At 46.2% G+C, this 20,216-nt stretch overlaps 1 protein-coding gene across 7 annotated transcripts in view; it reads right to left on the reverse strand.

Annotated features, from left to right (window-relative positions):
* LOC137429810 (uncharacterized) overlaps positions 1-237 on the reverse strand; it is a 118,575-nt gene extending 118,338 nt beyond the window's left edge. For 5 of the 7 annotated variants that reach the window (XM_068120078.2, XM_078779879.1, XM_068120077.2 and 2 more), the window contains exon 1: positions 122-237. The gene's annotated coding sequence lies outside the window, so the exon portion shown is untranslated. Of the gene's footprint in view, positions 1-26 lie in introns of all 7 variants that reach the window. The other 2 variants (XM_078779880.1, XM_078779877.1) reach the window with 2 other exon arrangements.
* Between the last annotated feature and the right edge of the window lie 19,979 nt (positions 238-20,216).

Here is a 20,216-nt window from a genome sequence, read left to right on the forward strand (position 1 = left end):
CTTCTTCCTCCTCTTCTAATCCTCACCTGTGCATTCATTCATTTCACCACCTTTCGTCCTCGTTTTCCGATTTATCCAGGAAACGTGCTCTCATCGATCACGCATTACGTCATCCACTCACCTCTGCAGGCAGAGGAATCCGAGTGCGATGACCGGTACGTGGTAGTTGCTCGATACTCGAACCCTGACGTGAGAAGCGCACTGAGCGTCTTGCGCCGCCAGCTCCGAGCGCCGGGACCCTCGCACTCGCAACATTCCGAAGGGGGTGCCGCGCATTACCTTTTCCTCTGGGGAGTTTATCAATTTCACAATTTAAACATTTCCTGTTCATAATTTCTTATCATCGTTATAATACGAGACTATTACTATTATGTACATTATTATTCGAAACAAATCGCTTACATGATGTTTTAACCTGAAAGCCAAAGGGATCATGCATAACATATCACCCCCTTGTTACGGTGGTCAGTTGGTTTGGTCCATGTAGATGAATACAAACTGTTTGGTGCCCACGTGGAAAAGGGCAGGACAGGCGGGCTGGCATGAGTAGATAAGCCGAGGTGGTTCCACAATAACGACAACAAAAACAACAACCACATTAATGTATCATCAACTTTATGATCATGACATCATGATTTAGCTCTTATTGTTGCCAATTGCTGTGCAGATGCACTTAACGGAGCCCCTCGTCGCATATGGATATCCTGAAACCGAGCGTGGCCCCTTTGTGTTGGTTTTATTACTCTGTCTGTACTGCAAGAACACCTGTTTTATGTGGTCACCTTGAAAGGGAGAGTTTGAAAAGGCCACCATAAAATCAAGGCTTTATGACAGACTGAATTTCGGCCATAATAGGCAGGTGTTTGCATTTAAAAAACGAAAGAATGACAGCAAAACAGTTACACATACACTTACCTTATACAACCTGTAAAACGGAATGCCATTCAAGATGTGTTGATTACACAAATCGAGCAATAATTAAGTTAGGGTAAATTGCATTACGAGCACAAATCTGATGCTTTTTTATCCGTGATAATAATTCAGATCTCGAGGTGTGATGCACAAACACACCCAGCCTTCACGAAACGGGTCAACCACCGGGTGGTTTATGTTAGGGTTCCATCTCCCCCACTAGGTCATGATATTGAAAATGTGCTGGTCGAGTCCCATCTCCACCACTAGTTCATGCTGTTGAAAATGTGATGGTAGCGTCCCATCTACACCACTACGTCATGATGTTGGAAATGTGCTGGCCATGTCTCATCTCCACCACTAGCTCATGATGTTGGAAATGTGCTGGTCGTGTCACATCTACACCACTAGCTCATGATGTTGGAAATGTGCTGGTCGTGTCACATCTCCACCACTAGCTCATGATGTTGGAAATGTGCTGGTCGTGTCACATCTACACCACTAGCTCATGATGTTGGAAATGTGCTGGTCATGTCCCATCTACACTAATAGCTCATGATGTTGGAAATGTGATGGTAGTGTCCCATCTCCACCACTACGTCATGATGTTGGAAATGTGCTGGTCGTGTCCCATGTACACCACTTGCTAATGATGTTGGAAATGTGATGGTAGTGTCCCATCCCCACCACAAGGTCATGATGTTGGAAATGTGATGGTAGGGTCACATCTCCACCACTATCTCACGATGTTGGAAATGTGATGGTAGTGTCCCATGCACACCACGAGCTCATGATGTTTTTTTTTTTTTTTTTTTTTTTTGTTGTATACAGAGTCGAGGCTCGTGAAAGAACTAACATTTATCAAAACAACACATCAAACACACAAGTAAACAAAGTAAAGTAATGTTTGAAATTGATGTTAGTGTCCCATCTCCACCACTAGCTCATGATGTTGGAAATGTGATGGTAGTGTTCCATCTCCACCACTAGCTCATGATGTTGGAAATGTGATGGTGGTGTCCCATCTCTACCACTAGCTCATGATGTTGGAAATGTGATGGTGGTGTCCCATCTCTACCACTAGTTCATGATGTTGGAATTGTGATGGTAGTGTTCCATCTCCACCACTAGCTCATGATGTTGGAAATGTGATGGTGGTGTCTCATCTCCACCACCAGCTCATGATGTTGGAAATGTGATGGTAGTGTTCCATCTCCATGACTAGCTCATGATGTTGAAAATGTGATGGTGGTGTCCGATCTCCACCACTAGCTCATGATGTTGGAAATATGATGGTAGTATCCCATCTCCACAACTAGCTCTGATGTCGGAAATGTGATGGTAGTTTCCTATGTACACCACTAGCTCATGATGTTGCAAATGTGATGGTAGTGTTCCATCTCCACCACGAGGTCATGATGTTGAAAATGTGCTGGTCGAGTCCCATCTCCACCACTAGCTCATGATGTTGAAAATGTGATGCTCGTGTCTGATCTCCACCACGAGCTCATGATGTCGGAAATGTGATGGTAGTGTCCCATCTCCACCACTAGCTCATGATGTTGGAAATGTGGTGGTAGTGTCCCATGTACACCACTAGCTCATGATGTTGGAAATGTGATGGTCGTGTCCCATGTACACCACTAGCTCATGATGTTGGAAATGTGATGGTAGTATCCCAATGTCCCATGTACACCACTAGCTCATGATGTTGGAAATGTGATGGTAGTGCCCCATGTACACCACTAGCTCATGATGTTGGAAATGGGATGGCAGTGTCCCATGTACACCACTGGCTCATGATGTTGGAAATGTGATGGTAGTGTCCCATGTACACCACTAGCTCATGATGTTGGAAATGTGATGGTAGTGTCCCATGTGCACCACAAGCTCATGATGTTGGAAATGTGATGGTCGTGTCACATCTACACCACTAGCTCATGATGTTGGAAATGTGCTGGCCATGTCTCATCTCCACCACTAGCTCATGATGTTGGAAATGTGCTGGTCGTGTCACATCTACACCACTAGCTCATGATGTTGGAAATGTGCTGGTCATGTCCCATCTACACTAGTAGCTCATGATGTTGGAAATGTGATGGTAGTGTCCCATCTCCACCACTACGTCATGATGTTGGAAATGTGATGGTAGTGTCCCATCCCCGCCACAAGGTCATGATGTTGGAAATGTGATGGTAGTGTCCCATATCCACCACTACGTCATGATTTTGGAAATGTGATGGTAGTGTCCCATCTCCACCACTACGTCATGATGTTGGAAATGTGATGGTAGTGTCCCATCTCCACCACTAGCTCATGATGTTGGAAATGTGATGGTAGTGTCTCATCTCCACCACGAGCTCATGATGTTGGAAATGTGATGGTAGTGTCTCATCTCCACCACTAGCTCATGATGTTGGAAATGTGATGGTAGTGTCCCATCTCCACCACAAGGTCATGATGCTGGAAATGTGATGGTAGTGTCCCATCTCCACCACTTACTCATGATGTTGGAAATGTGATGGTAGTGTCCCATCTCCACCACTAGCTCATGATGTTGGAAATGTGATGGTAGTGTCCCATATCCACGACGAGGTCATGATGTTGTAAATGTGATGGTAGTGTCCCATCTCCACGACGATATCATGATGTTGGAAATGTGATGGTAGTGTCCCATCTCCACGACGATATCATGATGTTGGAAATGTGATGGTAGTGTCTCATCTCCACCACTAGCTCATGATGTTGGAAATGTGATGGTCGTGTACCATCTCCACCACTAGCTCATGATGTTGGAAATGTGATGGTAGTGTCCCATCTCCACCACTAGCTCATGATGTTGGAAATGTGATGGTGGTGTCCCATCTCTTCAACTAGTTCATGATGTTGGAAATGTGATGGTCGTGTCCCATCTCCACCACTAGCTCATGATGTTGGAAATGTGATGGTAGTGTTCCATCTCCACCACTAGCTCATGATGTTGGAAATGTGATGGTAGTGTTCCATCTCCACCACTAGCTCATGATGTTGGAAATGTGATGGTCGTGTCTCATCTCCACCACTAGCTTATGATGTTGGAAATGTGCTGGCCATGTCTCATCTCCACCACTAGCTCATGATGTTGGAAATGTGATGGTAGTGTCCCATCTCCACCACTAGCTCATGATGTTGGAAATGTGATGGTCGTGTCCCATCTCCACCACTAGCTCATGATGTTGGAAATGTGATGGTGGTGTCCCATCTCTACAACTAGTTCATGATGTTGGAAATGTGATGGTCGTGTCCCATCTCCACCACTAGCTCATGATGTTGGAAATGTGATGGTGGTGTCCCATCTCTACAACTAGTTCATGATGTTGGAAATGTGATGGTCATGTCCCATCTCCAACACTAGCTCATGATGTTGGAAATGTGATGGTAGTGTTCCATCTCCACCACTAGCTCATGATGTTGGAAATGTGATGGTAGTGTCGCATGTACACCACTAGCTCATGATGTTGGAAATGTGATGGTCGTGTCCCATGTACACCACTAGCTCATGATGTTGGAAATGTGATGGTAGTGTCCCATGTACACCACTAGCTCATGATGTTGGAAATGTGATGGTAGTGTCCCATGTACACCACTAGTTCATGATGTTGGAAATGTGATGGTCGTGTCCCATCTCCGCCACTAGCTCATGATGTTGGAAATGTGATGGTAGTGTCCCATCTCCACCACTAGCTCATGATGTTGGAAATGTGATGGTCGTGTCCCATCTCCACCACTAGCTCATGATGTTGGAAATGTGATGGTGGTGTCCCATCTCTACAACTAGTTCATGATGTTGGAAATGTGATGGTCGTGTCCCATCTCCACCACTAGCTCATGATGTTGGAAATGTGATGGTGGTGTCCCATCTCTACAACTAGTTCATGATGTTGGAAATGTGATGGTCGTGTCCCATCTCCACCACTAGCTCATGATGTTGGAAATGTGATGGTAGTGTTCCATCTCCACCACTAGCTCATGATGTTGGAAATGTGATGGTAGTGTCCCATGTACACCACTAGCTCATGATGTTGGAAATGTGATGGTCGTGTCCCATGTACACCACTAGCTCATGATGTTGGAAATGTGATGGTAGTGTCCCATGTACACCACTAGCTCATGATGTTGGAAATGTGATGGTAGTGTCCCATGTACACCACTAGTTCATGATGTTGGAAATGTGATGGTCGTGTCCCATCTCCACCACTAGCTCATGATGTTGGAAATGTGATGGTAGTGTCCCATATCCACGACGAGGTCATGATGTTGGAAATGTGATGGTAGTGTCCCATCTCCACGACGATATCATGATGTTGGAAAGCCAAGTTTCAATGACAAACACCACGTTGTGCGTTTGTTATTGTCTACTCTCCAACATACACAGCTGTAATTCATGTCAAAGTACACTTGTGTTCGGTGATATGTTTGTCGTACATGTGAATGATGTGCAAGGTTCTATGAGCCCAAAATGTCATTGTAAAAATGTAAAACAATTACACGTATAATGCTCCTCAATACAGATAGCAAACGACGAGACAACGAGCGTGTTATTGCTCTGGCTGATCATAACTATTTTAGTGTGACGCAATAAAAGCTGTTTTATGAAACAATATGATGTATATGGCGTTGCCTCACCGAGGGATGGTTAAATAAGCGCACATTCTCCTCTAAGTTGTCTGGGCTGGATTCGAATCCCGACCCAGCTATAAACCGACATCCAGGTGTTTCACAGGCAGGTTGGGTGATTCATCAATGTGTGTGCCACCTTGTGCTGGGAAAACAATGGCAAACCATCCAGTATGACCCTTGCCAAGAGACTGCTTCAGCAGCACCAGCGTTCTGTAACAGAATATGTTACATCAGAATCAGAATACTGTTTATATATATTTTTTTTTTTTATACAGTACAGTATCATAAATCGATATTTACCATAACAGAATGCTCATTTACACAGGTTTTGATGGTATAACAGGTGGCCGCATTAGACAGGTTTTATTAATCATAAATTTTAAGTTCACTAACTTTGCAATGTTATGCATTCAATCTTTTTTCGATAGCACACATGATGTGCTCCAAATTAAATAATTAAATGTTAATTTTTACAATGGGTGTAAGATCAAGGTCATGGTCTGGAGGGGATTTAAGGAAGTGCGTTTGGGGGCAGGGTGTGTGCGTATATATACAAGGTGTGTTCAAAAGGTTCTCAGAACGAGATAATCACAATATAGTTTAAGAAAGGCCAGCGTTTTAAAATAAATTAACGATATAGAAGTATATATATATATATGTATATTTACATACTTATGTTGAAAAATTGGACGATTGTATCTCGCTGTAGAACGTTTTGAACACCCCCAGGTTGTATTATTTAATTTTCTTGCTGCGAAACTGCTAAAGTTGAAAATAGGCCGATAATGTGCTTAAGCCACTTGGCGAGCACTCCATAAGAAACTTCTTAAGTGAATACACCCTGGTGTGGGTGAAAATTGAGGCAAAAACAGAATAAATTTAAAGGCAGCACAAATATGTCGATTCAACTCAATGTAAAGCAACTACATTAGCAAGGGAACAATAACCAACAACAACAATGATATAAACCCATCCAGAAGGCAGGACTGGTTATGAAGAGTTAGCACCACACCCTTGTCTCGCTGTTTCCTCTCCAGAGGAATGCGATTGAGAGATATGAATGCCCTTTGCTATCTATAAAGTCACTTCGGCAACACTGCAAGTTTGAAATGTTTTCGAGAACACTCAGAGCTTTGTTGTGCGCAAACAAAACCGTGAACAATCCGCGTGCTCATCCGAGCGAGTGTCTGGTTACAACAACCGGAGTGAATTCTACTTTCTTTACAGTTATCTTATATAGAATGGAGGAAAAGCATGTTGTATGTTCCATCTACTGACTTCTCCAAGGGGATTTGACATAAGAATCTGAAACTTTCAGGGATTAATGATGGTACCCTAAAGTTGTGCCTGTGCGAGTTTAGTTTGATTCCATCAAATTTCGGGGGAGGGGGGGGGGGGGGTGGGGTGGGATTATATCTTGGCATTTTCTTTCTTTGGATGGGTCGGGGGAGGGAGGGGAGTGGGTTGCATCTGGTATGATTCCAGATATATAACCACGATGCATTATATATGAACATCAGCAGTACGCATGTTTTTGCTTCATGTACGTAACCCGGCTTAATTTTACTTTCGGGATCGATTGAGGCAAGGTCTGTTGCCTATACACCGCCAAATAAAGGGACACATAAGAAGAACGTGTTGCATGCTTCGAACAAATGCAACTTAAAGACCTGGAGGGAGGAGTGCGATTTAAGAGAGTGCGGGATTTTGTTCCAGAGGCGGGACAAAAGAAGAATGAAGAATGAAGGAGTGAAGGTGAGCGGAGAGTCTTGATTTTGGCAGTTTAACCACAAGAGGGTTGCAGGCAGATCTTGTGCGACCTGTAGGAATATTTGGGGAACAGAGCACAGACAGGACTGGGGGGGGGGGGGGGGGGCTAGGCCGGAGATGAGTCGGTAGAAGACGGAAAGACCACCAACCTGCCTGCGGTGAGTAAGTGAAAGGCCCTCGGAGATGGCGTCATCGCGGGAGATTCCAATGATTCTGAACGCTTTGGTTTCAACAGCGTGAAGACGAGCTAGGTGTGAGGCAGGAGCACCGGCCCAGAGGGGAGAGCAATACTCCATTGAGCTGCGGACGAAAGCCTCGTATGTGGCGAGGAGCTCAGGTGTGCCAAGGAAGGACTTCGCACGACGGAGGATGCCCAGTCGGCGACTGGCTTGGAGGCCGGCTTGGAAATGTGCTTTTTTCCAGGAAAGATCATGGCACATAGTGAGACCCAACCCAAAAGCTTGAGTGACAGAACTTCTTGGAGAGGAATATTCAGAAAGTGGATGGGAGGGTTGTCCAGTCGGTCTTTTCGGAGAGACATCGTAAGAGTGTGAGATTTGTTTCGGATTGAAAGACATGTTCCACTTGTTTGCCCAGTCTGTGATTTTGTCCAGGTCTGCAGAGAGCGAGGAGTCTGCAGACTGCTGATCTGAGGGATGAGCAATGGAGCGGCACAACAGAGTGCAGTCGTCAGCAAAGAGTCAGATAGATCATTGATGAAGACCAGAAAAAGCACAGGGCCCAGAACACTGCCTTGGGGAACTCCAGCCTGAACAGGAAGAGGAGGTGAGAGAAAGCCATTCAGGGCCACACGCTCACTACGACTAGAGAGGAAGTCCATGCGCCAGCCATGCGCGGATATTTCCATGGATACCAAAGGAGGAGAGTTTGGTGAGCGGAGCGGCATGCCAGACCGTATCGAAGGCACGGCATATGTCGAGGGAGACGCCTCTGATTTCCCATTTGGCATTGAGGACCCCTCGCTCCATCCATTGTTGAGACAGCAGAAGCAGCATGTCCAGAGTGGAGTGACCTGGTCTGGAAGCAAATTGATGACCAGAGATCAAGCCATTGGAGAAGAGGAAACATTTTATATCCGAAGCAATGATGCATTCCATGACTTTGCTAATAATAATTGGGAGAAGGCTGATTGGTCTGTAGTCGCTAGGATCTGTTTTTGTGCAAAGCGGTGATGTTGGCTGATTTCCAAGCAGATGGCAGCTGACCATGAGCAAAAGAGAGGGTGAAGAGAACAGAGAGAGGGAGTGAAGGAGCGGAAGAACAGCATTTTCGGACCCGTGGGCTGATGCCGTCAGGTCCAGTTGCAGAATCGGAGTCGAGGGTTGACAGAAACTTTTCCACCTCGTCGGGCGGAAAGGACACGGAGCACCTGGGTACGACTGGGTACAGAGAGGGATGGGTGTGGCACACAAGATTTAGAGGCAAACACAGAGTTGAGGCATTCAGCTTTTTCACGTGCGGAGGCAGCCGTGTAGCCGTGTAGCCGTTTGAGCTGAGGGAGGGGATGGAGGGGGAACAAACCCCCAGAAACAGATTTGACCAGATGCCTCCAGGATTTGGAAGAGGGAGACAGACAAGACAGTTCGGTCTTGAGAACGGAGAGATATTGTTTCCTGGCTTTCCTGAGGGTGGACACACACTTGTTTCGGGCTTTGTGAAAGGAAATGACATTTCCTTCCATTGGATTTGCTTTCCAGGAGACGAAGGCAAGTTGTTTCTGGGCAACAGCCTCACCGCAACATTCCGTGCACCATGGACGGGAGGAAGGGTATGACAACTGAAGACGAGAGGGGATAAATCTGTGAGAGAGAGAGAGAGAGAGAGAAAGAGAAAGAGAAAGAGAAAGAGAAAGAGAAAGAGAGAGAAGAGAGAGATTTACTTTGGAAGAATTCCCAGGATGATGTCAGAGGTGGTAGAGATGGGAGACCAGTCCAGATGATTGATGGCTGCTTGAAGACCATGCCAGTTGGCCTGAGTGAAATACCAGACTCGTCGACGCTGAGCAGAGCTCCCTGAGAATGGTCAGAGAGATGTCCACTTTAACAAGCACATGATCAGAAGAGCCGATTGGAGCAGAAGAAGAGCAGCAGACATTTTCAGGTAAGTTAGTCACAACCAAGTCCAGAAGAGAAGATGCTCCGTTGACTGAGATCCGGGTGGGGAAATTGACAGATTGTGTCAGTCCCAGTGAGTCGCAGAAGTCCTTTGCTGAGGAGCCATGGCTGGTGAGAGAGGTACCCACACCCAGCCAACTGGCATGGTGACAATGTAAATCACCACATATGAGGAAGAGAGACTTGGGATGAGTGCATAGAAGTTGGTCCATATTATCAGACAGCGAGATGTAGATGGAGTCATCACCTTTTGGTGGACAGTACAACACACATATGAACAAGAGGTGGGAGCGAAGGGGAAGCCGTAGCCACAGGTATTCCAGGGGGTGAGGTGGAGAGAGTGCAGTGCAGTGCAGTGCAGTGCAGTGCAGGGCGACTGAGGAAGAGAGTTTTTGATAAAGACAGCAACCCCGCCTCCAGGACGAGGCTCAGGTCTATCATACCGGAAGAGGGAGTAACCTGGGAGAGATACCAAGGAATCAGAGACATGATGAAGGAGGAAAGTTTCTGTTAAGCAGATCACGTCTGCTTTGTCAGAAGCAACCTGTATGGAGAGATCGGTCAAGTTTGAACGAAGGCCCCGGATGTTTGAGATCCATACCGTTAATGAAGAGGAAGGGGGACCATCGGATACAGAACAGGGGGGACGAGGGGTCGGGTAAGATGTGCAAGAGGTGCAAGAGGTAGGGAGAGCCGTTGAAGGTGTGTCAGAGATTTCAGAATAGCTCGGAGAAAGGGAAGGATGGGGCGGACAGTCTAACTCTATCGACTCTTTCTAGTGGTGGACTCGTGCACTTTGACATCGACAGTGACGAGAGCTACCTGCAGGTCCCGTGATGACATTCTGGGGTGCTCGGAGACTTATTTCAGCATCTTGCGGTCTGCTCTCGGGCTGAACTTGCTGGGGCGGCATGGCCTGAACAAGTTGGCAGTTGTTTGGAATCTTCTCCACCTGTAGATGATCTTCCGGACAGTCGAATGATTCATTTCAAATTGTTTGGAGATCTTTTTAAATCCCTTCCCAGACTCGTAGGCATCTATAACCTTCTTTCTGAAGGCCGCAGACAGCTCTTTTGATCTTGGCATGGTGACGCCACACACTTCAACAACAAAGAGCAAACCAAACGAAATGTCTGAGATTTAAATAAGACAGGTTCCTCCAAGATCCTCTCCAACGATGTTCTAATCATTTGCACCTCAGCTGGTGCACCTGATTATAATTTTAGGTATTTGAAGTAGTGATAAATGTAGGGGTGTACTTACTTTTTCCACATGCGAAATTTGCATTTATGTTTATTTAAAATATACAATGGACTACAAAATGTAAATATTTCATGATATTTGTTATATTATATCATCTTTAAATATCAATATTGTTGAAATGAAGATCAAATAGCTGTATCTAAACTCTCTGGTCACACACAGTCAGTCATGGCTGTTGTCTACCGCCCTCCCAAACCACACCCATCATTCCTGTCTGACTTCTCCTACTTTCTGACCCAGCTATGTTCCCTCTCCCCCTCAATCGTCATCCTCCTTGGTGATTTCAATATCCACATCGACTCCACTGACTCCACGATAACCACTGACTTCACTGATTTACTCACCTGCTTTAACCTCACTCAACATGTCAACTTTCCTACCCATAACCGTGGTCACATTTTGGACCTTGTCTGCTCTACTGGATTGATTTTGCACCATCTCTCTGGCTCCGACCTCACCCTCTCTGACCACTTAGCCATCACAATGACCGTCAACATTCCCACCCCAGCACCAAGGCATTATCGCACTATCAACTTCCGTAAGCTAAACGCTCTTTCACCTACCTCATTCTCATCCACCCTCTCTGAAAAAATGTCCACTTCTCCCTTCGTTGACCTCCACACCCCTTCTGACCTCACTGACTACTACAACCGCACTCTCTCCTCCTGCCTTGACCAACTTGCGCATATAAAAACCAAAACCGTTTCTTTCACCCATTCTGCTCCCTGGTTTACCCCTGAACTCCGCCTGATGAAAACTCGTGCTCGCCAACTTGAAAGACTCTGCAATAAAACAGGTCTCACAGTTCACTCCCAAGCCTACAAGGACCACCTACAACACTATAAAGATTCCCTCTCCCGCGCCCGCTCCGCCTACTACTCTCAACTTATCCACTCTGGCTCCGGAAAGCCAAAAGCACTCTTCTCTACAATAAATAAACTCCTCAGCCCCCTGAACACCGCCACCCAGTCATTCACAGTAGACAACTGCATCTCCTTCCTTTCATTCTTCCAACGCAAAATTGAAAACATCTACAACAGCTTGACCACCGCCGCACCCGCTCCCCCTCAAACCACGTGCCCCTGCCCCCCCTTATCCTGCCATCCCCTGTCTCAATTCTCCCCAGTCTCCCCTACTGACCTCTGTGAACTCCTCATAGGAATGAAAACTGCCACCTGCACTCTTGACCCCATCCCCTCCAGCTTCGTCAAGGCCTCCCTTTCTGCTCTCTCTCCACTTATCATTGCAACAATAAACTCCTCCCTGTCTACAGGCATCGTCCCACCGTCCCTCAAAATTGCTGCTGTTACCCCCATTCTGAAAAAACCTGGACTAAACCCTGACACCCTAAACAACTTCAGACCCATCTCCAACCTACCCTTTCTGTCGAAAGTTTTGGAACGTGCTGTAGCCACTCAACTCAAACATTACCTCTCTGCCAATGACCTGTATGAAACATTCCAATCCGGATTCCGCTCCAACCACAGTACTGGAAACTGCTCTCCTCAAAATCACCAACGACCTTCTCCTCTCCTCTGACGCTGGCAACCCCAACATTCTCATCCTCCTCGACCTCAGCGCCGCGCCGCCTTTGACACCATCGATCACACCATCCTCCTCACCCGACTTGAAACCACCTTTAACGTTACCGGCACTGCCCTCTCTTGGATTAAATCATACCTCTCTGACAGACGCCAGTTCATCTCCATCAATAACTGCAAATCCCCCACTGCTCCCCTCCCCCCAGGTGTCCCCCAAGGTTCAGTTCTTGGCCCCCTCCTCTTCATCCTTTACCTGTCCCCCCTCGGTCACTTAATCTGCCGTCATGGTCTCCAATTCCACTGCTTCGCTGATGACATCCAGCTTTTCATCTCCACCAAGTCCATCTCCACCGCCACCCACTCTATCCTGACAAACTGCATCACTGAAATAAAATCCTGGCTTCAAATCAACTTCCTCAAACTTAACTATGATAAATCTGAAATAATCATCATTGGCCCAAAAACGCTCATAAAATCCACCCATAACTTTGCCCTCAACATCGACGGTATCCCAGTATCCACCTCCCCTCACATCCGGAATCTTGGCATCGTCTTTGACCAATCCCTCTCCTTCGACAAATACACTAAACAGATCACAAAGACAGCCTCTTTCACCTGAAAAACATCGCCCGTCTCCGTCCATCCCTCGCCTCCACGGCTGCAAAAACCCTCATCCACGCCTTCATCACCTCCCGTCTGGACTACTGCAATAGCCTCCTCTATGGTTCACCCTCAACAATCACCAATAAACTCCAATACATTCAGAACTCCGCTGACCGTCTACTCACCCATTCCCGGACCCATGATCACATCACCCCCGTCCTTTACAAGCTTCACTGGCTCCCCATCTCCCAGAGAATCCAGTACAAAATCCTCCTCTTGACCTACAAAGCCCTCCATGACCTGGCCCCATCCCCATCCTACCTGGCTGACCTCCTCTCCAGACACCCTCCCACCCCCATCCGGACCAAATTCAGATCCTGGGGGGACAGGGCCTTCTCCATCGCTGCTCCCACCCTCTGGAACTCACTACCTCACACCATCAGAGACTCCTCCTCCTCACTCACCACATTCAAAACATCACTCAAGACCCACCTGTTCAACACTGCATTCAACATTTAACCCACAGCATTTAACCCCTGACTATCTGTTGTCCTTCTCCCTCCTTTTTGCTTTGAATATTTCCCTATTGATTCTTGTCTTTTTTGCAATTGTTTTTATGTTTTGCTATGCATTATGTTTTGCACTCTGTCAAAGCGTCTTTGGGCTTCCTGAAAAGCGCTATATAAAATAAATGCATTATTATTATTATTATTATTATTATTATTATCATTATTATTATTATTATTATTATTATGTTGAAATACGTTGAAAAAGTCAAAACTTCACATGGGGTGTAGGGGAAGGCGGGGCAAGTTGAGCCAGTTTTTGTTCTTGGAATGTTAGGACTGAACTTACTGATGATCTTGCACAAATGAGTATCTTGCCTTCTAATTTAATCCTTGGGAAACTTTTTGTAGCTAATTCTTACTTTCTATCCCCACACTGAAAGTCACTGTGACCTTTGAAAAAACTGAGGCCAAATGGCTCAACTTGCCTGCCTGAGGGGTAAGTTGATCCAACCTCTGGGGTAAGTTGTACCACATAGGGGTAAGTTGATCATTGCCCCAAATAAAGATAACTAAAGTGGAAAACCATTGCTTTGCCAGAAAAATATTTAATGTTGTAAAGTTCTACAACACTGAACGAAATGATTACCTTGTGTTCATGGTTATAGTAATCAGTTACGAACAAATTGAGTCACTCTCATAGAAAAACAAGATTGTCAACTGTGGTAAGAAAAGTCAACTCAATCCACCTGTCACAGTTTCAAGTCACAATAAAAGAAAAGTGTCCCAAATACACCCAGAAAGGCCAACAGTCAGACTGTGGCAATTAAGGCACAATATCTTGCTCATCAATGCCAGCTTCATCATTTGGATCTGCAACTAAAACTAAAACATGTCAGAAATCAGGTCAATTAAGCTGCCAAACTGACAAGTCACAATTGAACACGAGCTGTCCAGAACAACGGGCAGAACTGCCAACGCACTTAGGAGGCTGTGGCAGCTTACGCACGATGTCTTCCAGTTCAAATCCTGCTTCATCCTTTGGGTTTGGAACAAACACTGGGTTGTCAGATCCAACTTTTCCAGCAACCTTCTGCAGGAAGACACCTTCAAACTGAAATTCCTCTCCATTCAGTACATCAACCCGAGCAATGTAATGCACAAATCTTGATTTGCCAGCACATTTGACAACTACAAAGTCACCTTCAATGATATCCATATCACTGTCCACATCTGATTCGTCATCATACTCAACTTCTGAATCACCATCTGTCTCACTGGAACTAGGGGTTTTTGATCTTGGGGGACATGTCTTTTTCCCATTAGCTTTGAACAAGCATCTCTTTGATTTCTTGGCTGATGGCTTCCGTTTGCGATTTTCAGATAGGGCTGCAAGCTCCTGGCGTACTGGGGTGTGGAGATGGTACACCCAGTGTGGTGCAGGCTCGCAATGTATCCAATGACCGGGGTACGGTAATAATATGGTATTCTGTAAGCGCTTTGAGTCTTTGGGGAAAAGCGCATTATAAATGCTAATTATTATTATCTCCACCAACATGAGTTGGCAAGTTGAGCCAGACCCTACGGGGCAAGTTGAGCCATGGCTCGATTTGCCCCGTAGGGTCTGGCGCAACTTACCCCAGTCTGAACTTTCTGAGATGTCTCCACATACACACATCTTCTATGCATCCATCGTATTAAAGTCTATGACAAGAATGGAGACACATACCTGGACTAACAATTGTCATCTGATATCCATATTATATCTATGCTGCATATGGAAGAAACGTGAACTTACCTGTTTTACACCTTTTTACTTTTATGGCTGAAAATTGGATTTTTCCCTCTGCAACACTGGTTTCCGTTTCAATTTAGAAAACAATATGGCAGAATGTGGAGTTATGCAATGGGGCATCTATACTATAGATGGCGCCACCACAAAGTCTGACTCATTCATAACTGGCTGGGAGGTGGTGCCTCAACTTACCCCGATGCTCAACTTGCCCCGCCTTCCCCTACTTACTCTTTCACGTGACTGTACAATGCATTTAGGACCGGAGGCAAGAAATAAATATACCGTACAGTGTTTTTCACCTTTTTATTGGACAAAAACCAATTATGTATATATTTTCAACAAGGAGGCTCACTTTCATTTCATCACATGCAGTGTTATTTGTAAATGTTTATGCATGCCTGCCTGCCTGCATAATAAATCTTACGCTTCCATGTAATAAGAATAAGAATAATTAGTAATATAATACCGAGTGTTTAGACAATACAAATGTGTTCTACTTGTGACTCGGCGCACCTCTCATATATCTAACATATACGCAACTACAAGGATGTAATTGTAATGACAATATACCATCATAACAGACAACATGTTGTTGTTCAAGGAATATTAATTGTCCAGCAATTTATGTATTTACGATTTTAGTCCAACTCCAATAGCTGATGATTTATTGGCATAAATGTGTTGCTCGATATTATGCTGTGCGAGTCGTGTTTGCGCAAAAGTCAAACGCTGTATATGTCTTGCCTCCGGTCCTAATACTATTGCATATGGTCCAATGAAGCACGAAAATAAAAATGGTACTTTTGTAAAGTCGTTCCCCAAGAAATTGCTAAGCTGCCTAACTAGATCAATTGAGATCACGGCGAGGTCACGTCTTTTCGAAGCTGTTCCATGCGCTCATGCTTTCGAAGCTAAGTAATCTTTCACAATTGTGTTTTTGTCGAGACTGTATCTATCTTTCGGTGTGTGTACCTATAGCGTGTCCTTCGGAAAATTTTCGGTGCTAATTTTTCGTACATGTATACACAATCGTCGGTTAATGCGTATCGAGTATTCTGAGGCCTAGTACTCGTAGGCTTTGGCTACCGTACCGTCTCCGACCTTGTGGTTTTGTTTTTCTCTCAGCGGTTCGTCGAATGCGCTGCAATTATTTTCGTTCTCTGCATCGTCCCAGTCGTTCACCCCATACCTCCTTGTTTAATATCTCTACTCAAAAAAAAACAAACCCAAAAACACATTTCCTTCTCAGGTCTTATTCGTTTAATTGTTGTTCTCATTTGTTCATTCGTTCTTCGTTCACGTTGTTCGCGATCATGCGATCACGTGGTTAGAAATGTTTAATCTCTCCCCTGAACAACTATTTTCTCTCATATATTATAACACCTTTTTCTTCTTCTCCTACAAAAGGATGCTTTCATCTTGCTCACCAAATCTATTCATTCCAAAAAATAATAATAATACCATCTCTTACAGTTCCTCTTTTGTACATTCCCTAAACTCTCCAGAACTCCACCCCTCCTTCAGCGTCCTCAAACGTATTTTTGACTCGAAGGTCTCAAACTCATTTTGCAAAAAATGTTCGTTTCCCATGAATCGTACACTTTTCAAAATCCAATCTCACCCCTCCCCTCCAAATCTTCCCCATCCCCCCTCCCCTCCAAAACTTCCCCATCACCCCTCCCCTCCAAATCCTCCCCATCACCCATCCCTTTCAAATCTCCCCCCTTGCCCCTTCCCTCCCCTCCCTCCTAAACTCCCCCCACACCCCTCCCCTCTGAGACTCTCCATCGCTCCTCCCCTCCTAGACTCCCCTCTCACCCCTCCTCCTCAAAGCATCCTCCCTGCTTCTTCCCCCTTCCAACTTTCACCTTCATCTCCCCCAACCTTCTGCCTCACTCTTCCCGCTCCTCAAATAACACCTCACTGCACCTCACCCAATCTCCATCAAACCTTTTGTCTGCCCCATTCTTCCCTTTCTCCAAGCTATTCTGAAATCTCTGAAATCTCTGACACACCTTCAACAGCTCTCCCGACCTCTTCCTCCTCTTCCACGTCTTACCCTACCCCTCCCCCCCCCCCTGTTCTGTATCCGATGCTCCCCCTTCCTCTTCATTAACGGTATGGACCTCAAACATCCGGGGCCTTCGCTCAAACTTGACTGATCTCTCCATACAGGTTGCTTCTGACAAACCAGACATGATCTGCTTAACAGAAACTTTCCTCCTTCATGATGTCTCTGATGCCTTGGTATCTCTCCCAGGTTACTCCCTCCTCCGGTATGATAGACCTGAGCCTCGTCCTGGAGGTGGGGTTGCTATCTTTATAAAAAAACTCTCTTCCTCACTCACCCTCCACTGCCCTCTCTCCACCTCACCCCCAGGAATACCTTTGGCTACGGCTTCCCCTTCGCTCCCACCTTTTGTTCATATGTGTGTTGTACCATCCACCAAACAGTGATGACTCCATCTACATCTCGCTGTCTGATAATATGGACCAACTTCTATCTACCCATCCCAACTCTCTCTTCCTCATATGTGGTGATTTCAATTGTCACCATGCCAGTTGGCTGGGTGTGGGTACCTCTCTCACCAGCCATGGCTCTTCAGCAAAGGACTTCTGCGACTCACTGGGACTGACACAATCTGTCAATTTCCCGACCCGGATCTCAGTCAACGGAGCATCTTCTCTTCTGGACTTGGTTTTGACTAACTTCCCTGAAAATGTCTGCTGCTCTTCTTCTGCTCCAATCGGCTCATCTGATCATGTGCTTGTCAAAGTGGACATCTCTCTGACCATTCTCAGAGAGCCTCCTCAGCGTCGACGAGTCTGGCATTTCAATCAGGCCAACTGGCACGGTCTTCAAGCAGCCATCAATCATCTGGACTGGTCTCCCATCTCTACCGCCTCTGACATCAACTCATCCTTGGAATTCTTTCAAAGTAAATTGCTCTCTCTCATGCACAGATTTATCCCATCTCGTCTTCAGTTGTCATACCCTTCCTCCCGTCCATGGTACACGGAATCTTGTGGTGAGGCTGTTGCCCTGAAACAACTTGCTTTCGTCTCCTGGAAGGCAAATCCAACGGAAGGAAATCTCATTTCCTTTCACAAAGCCTGAAACAAGTGTGTGTCCACCCTTAGGAGAGCCAGGAAACAATATCTCACCGTTCTCAAGACCGAACTCTCTTATCTGTCTCCCTCTTCCAAATCCTGGTGGCGTCTGGTCAAATCTGTTTCTGGTGTTTGTTCCCCCTCCATCCCCTCCCTCACCTCAAACGGCTTAACAGCTGACTCCGCACGTGAAAAAGCTGAATGCCTCAACTCCGTGTTTGCCTCTAAATCTTGTGTCCCAAACCCATCCCTCTCTGTACCCACCGTACCCAGTCGTACCCAGCTGCTCCTGGACTCTGTGTCCTTTCCTCCTGACAAGATGGAAAAGTTTCTGTCAACCCTCGACTCTGATTCTGCAACTGGTCCTGACGGCATCAGCCCACGGGTCCTAAAATCATGTTCTTCCGCTCTTTCACTCCCTCTTTCTGTTCTCTTCACCCTCTCTTTTGCTCAAGGTCATCTGCCATCTGCTTGGAAATCAGCCAACATCACCGCTTTGCACAAAAAAGGTGCAAAAACAGATCCTAGCAACTACAGACCAATCAGCCTTCTCCCAATTATCAGCAAAGTCATGGAATCCATCATTGCTTCAGATATGAAATCTTTCCTCTTCTCCAATGGCTTGATCTCTGATCATCAATTTGGTTTCAGACCTGGTCACTCTACTCTGGACATGCTGCTTCTGCTTTCTCAACAAGGGATGGAGGTCCTCAACACCAAACAGGAAATTAGAGCTGTCTCTCTTGACATTTCACGTGCCTTCGATATGGACTGGCACCCTGCTCTGCTCACCAAACTCTCCTCCTATGGTATCCATGGAAATCTCCATGCATGGCTGGCGGACTTCCTCTCTGGTCGTAGTCAACGTGTGGCCCTGAATGGGTTTCTCTCATCTCCTCTTCCTGTTCAGGCTGGAGTTCCCCAAGGTAGTGTTCTGGGCCCTGTGCTTTTTCTGGTCTTCATCAATGATCTCTCTGACTCTCTTGAAAATCCTCTCTATCTCTTTGCTGACGACTCTACTCTCTGTCGCTCCATTCCTCATCCCTCAGATCGGCAGTCTGCAGCTTCCTCACTCTCTGCAAACCTGGACAAAATCACAGACTGGGCAAACAAATGGAACATGTCTTTCAATCCTGATAAATCTCACACTCTTACGATGTCTCTCCGAAAAGACCGACTGGACAACCCTCCCATCCACTTTCTGAATAATCCTCTCCAAGAAGTTCTGTCACTCAAGCTTTTGGGTCTCACTATTTGCCATGATCTTTCCTGGGAAAACCACATTTCAAATCTGGCCTCCAAAGCCAGTCGCCGACTGGGCATCCTCCGTCGTGTGAAGTCCTTCCTTGGCACACCTGAGCTCCTCACCACATACAAGGCTTTCATCCGCAGCTCTATGGAATACTGCTCTCCCCTCTGGTCTGGTGCTCCTGCCTCACACCTAGCTCGTCTTCACGCTGTTGAAACCAAAGCGTTCAGAATCATTGGAATCTCCCGCGATGAAGCTAACTCCAAGGGCCTTTCACTCACTCACCGCAGGCAGGTTGGTGGTCTTTCCGTCTTCTACCGACTCCTCTCTGGCCTTGCCCCCCCAGCTCTCTCTGGGCTCTGTCCCCCATATATTCCTACAGGTCGCACAAGATCTGCCTGCAACCCTCTTATGGTTAAACTGCCAAAATCAAGACTTTCTGCTCACCTTCACTCCTTCATTCCTCTTTTCTCCCGCCTCTGGAACAAACTCCCTCACTCTCTTCAATCCCACTCCACCCTCCAGGTCTTTAAAACAGCTGTTCACCACCATCTCTTATCCTCCCCCATCCAAAACCTTGATCTTTTCTACCCCCGGTAATTTCGGTCCCCTTGTGTTTTATACCTCTTCCCCCCCCCCCCCCCCCTTCCCACGCCTCCTCCCCCCAAGCCC

This window comes from Myxine glutinosa, chromosome 6 (genome assembly GCF_964187855.1).
Source record: "Myxine glutinosa chromosome 6, kmMyxGlut1.1, whole genome shotgun sequence".
In the NCBI taxonomy this organism is placed as follows: Eukaryota; Metazoa; Chordata; class Myxini; order Myxiniformes; family Myxinidae; genus Myxine; species Myxine glutinosa.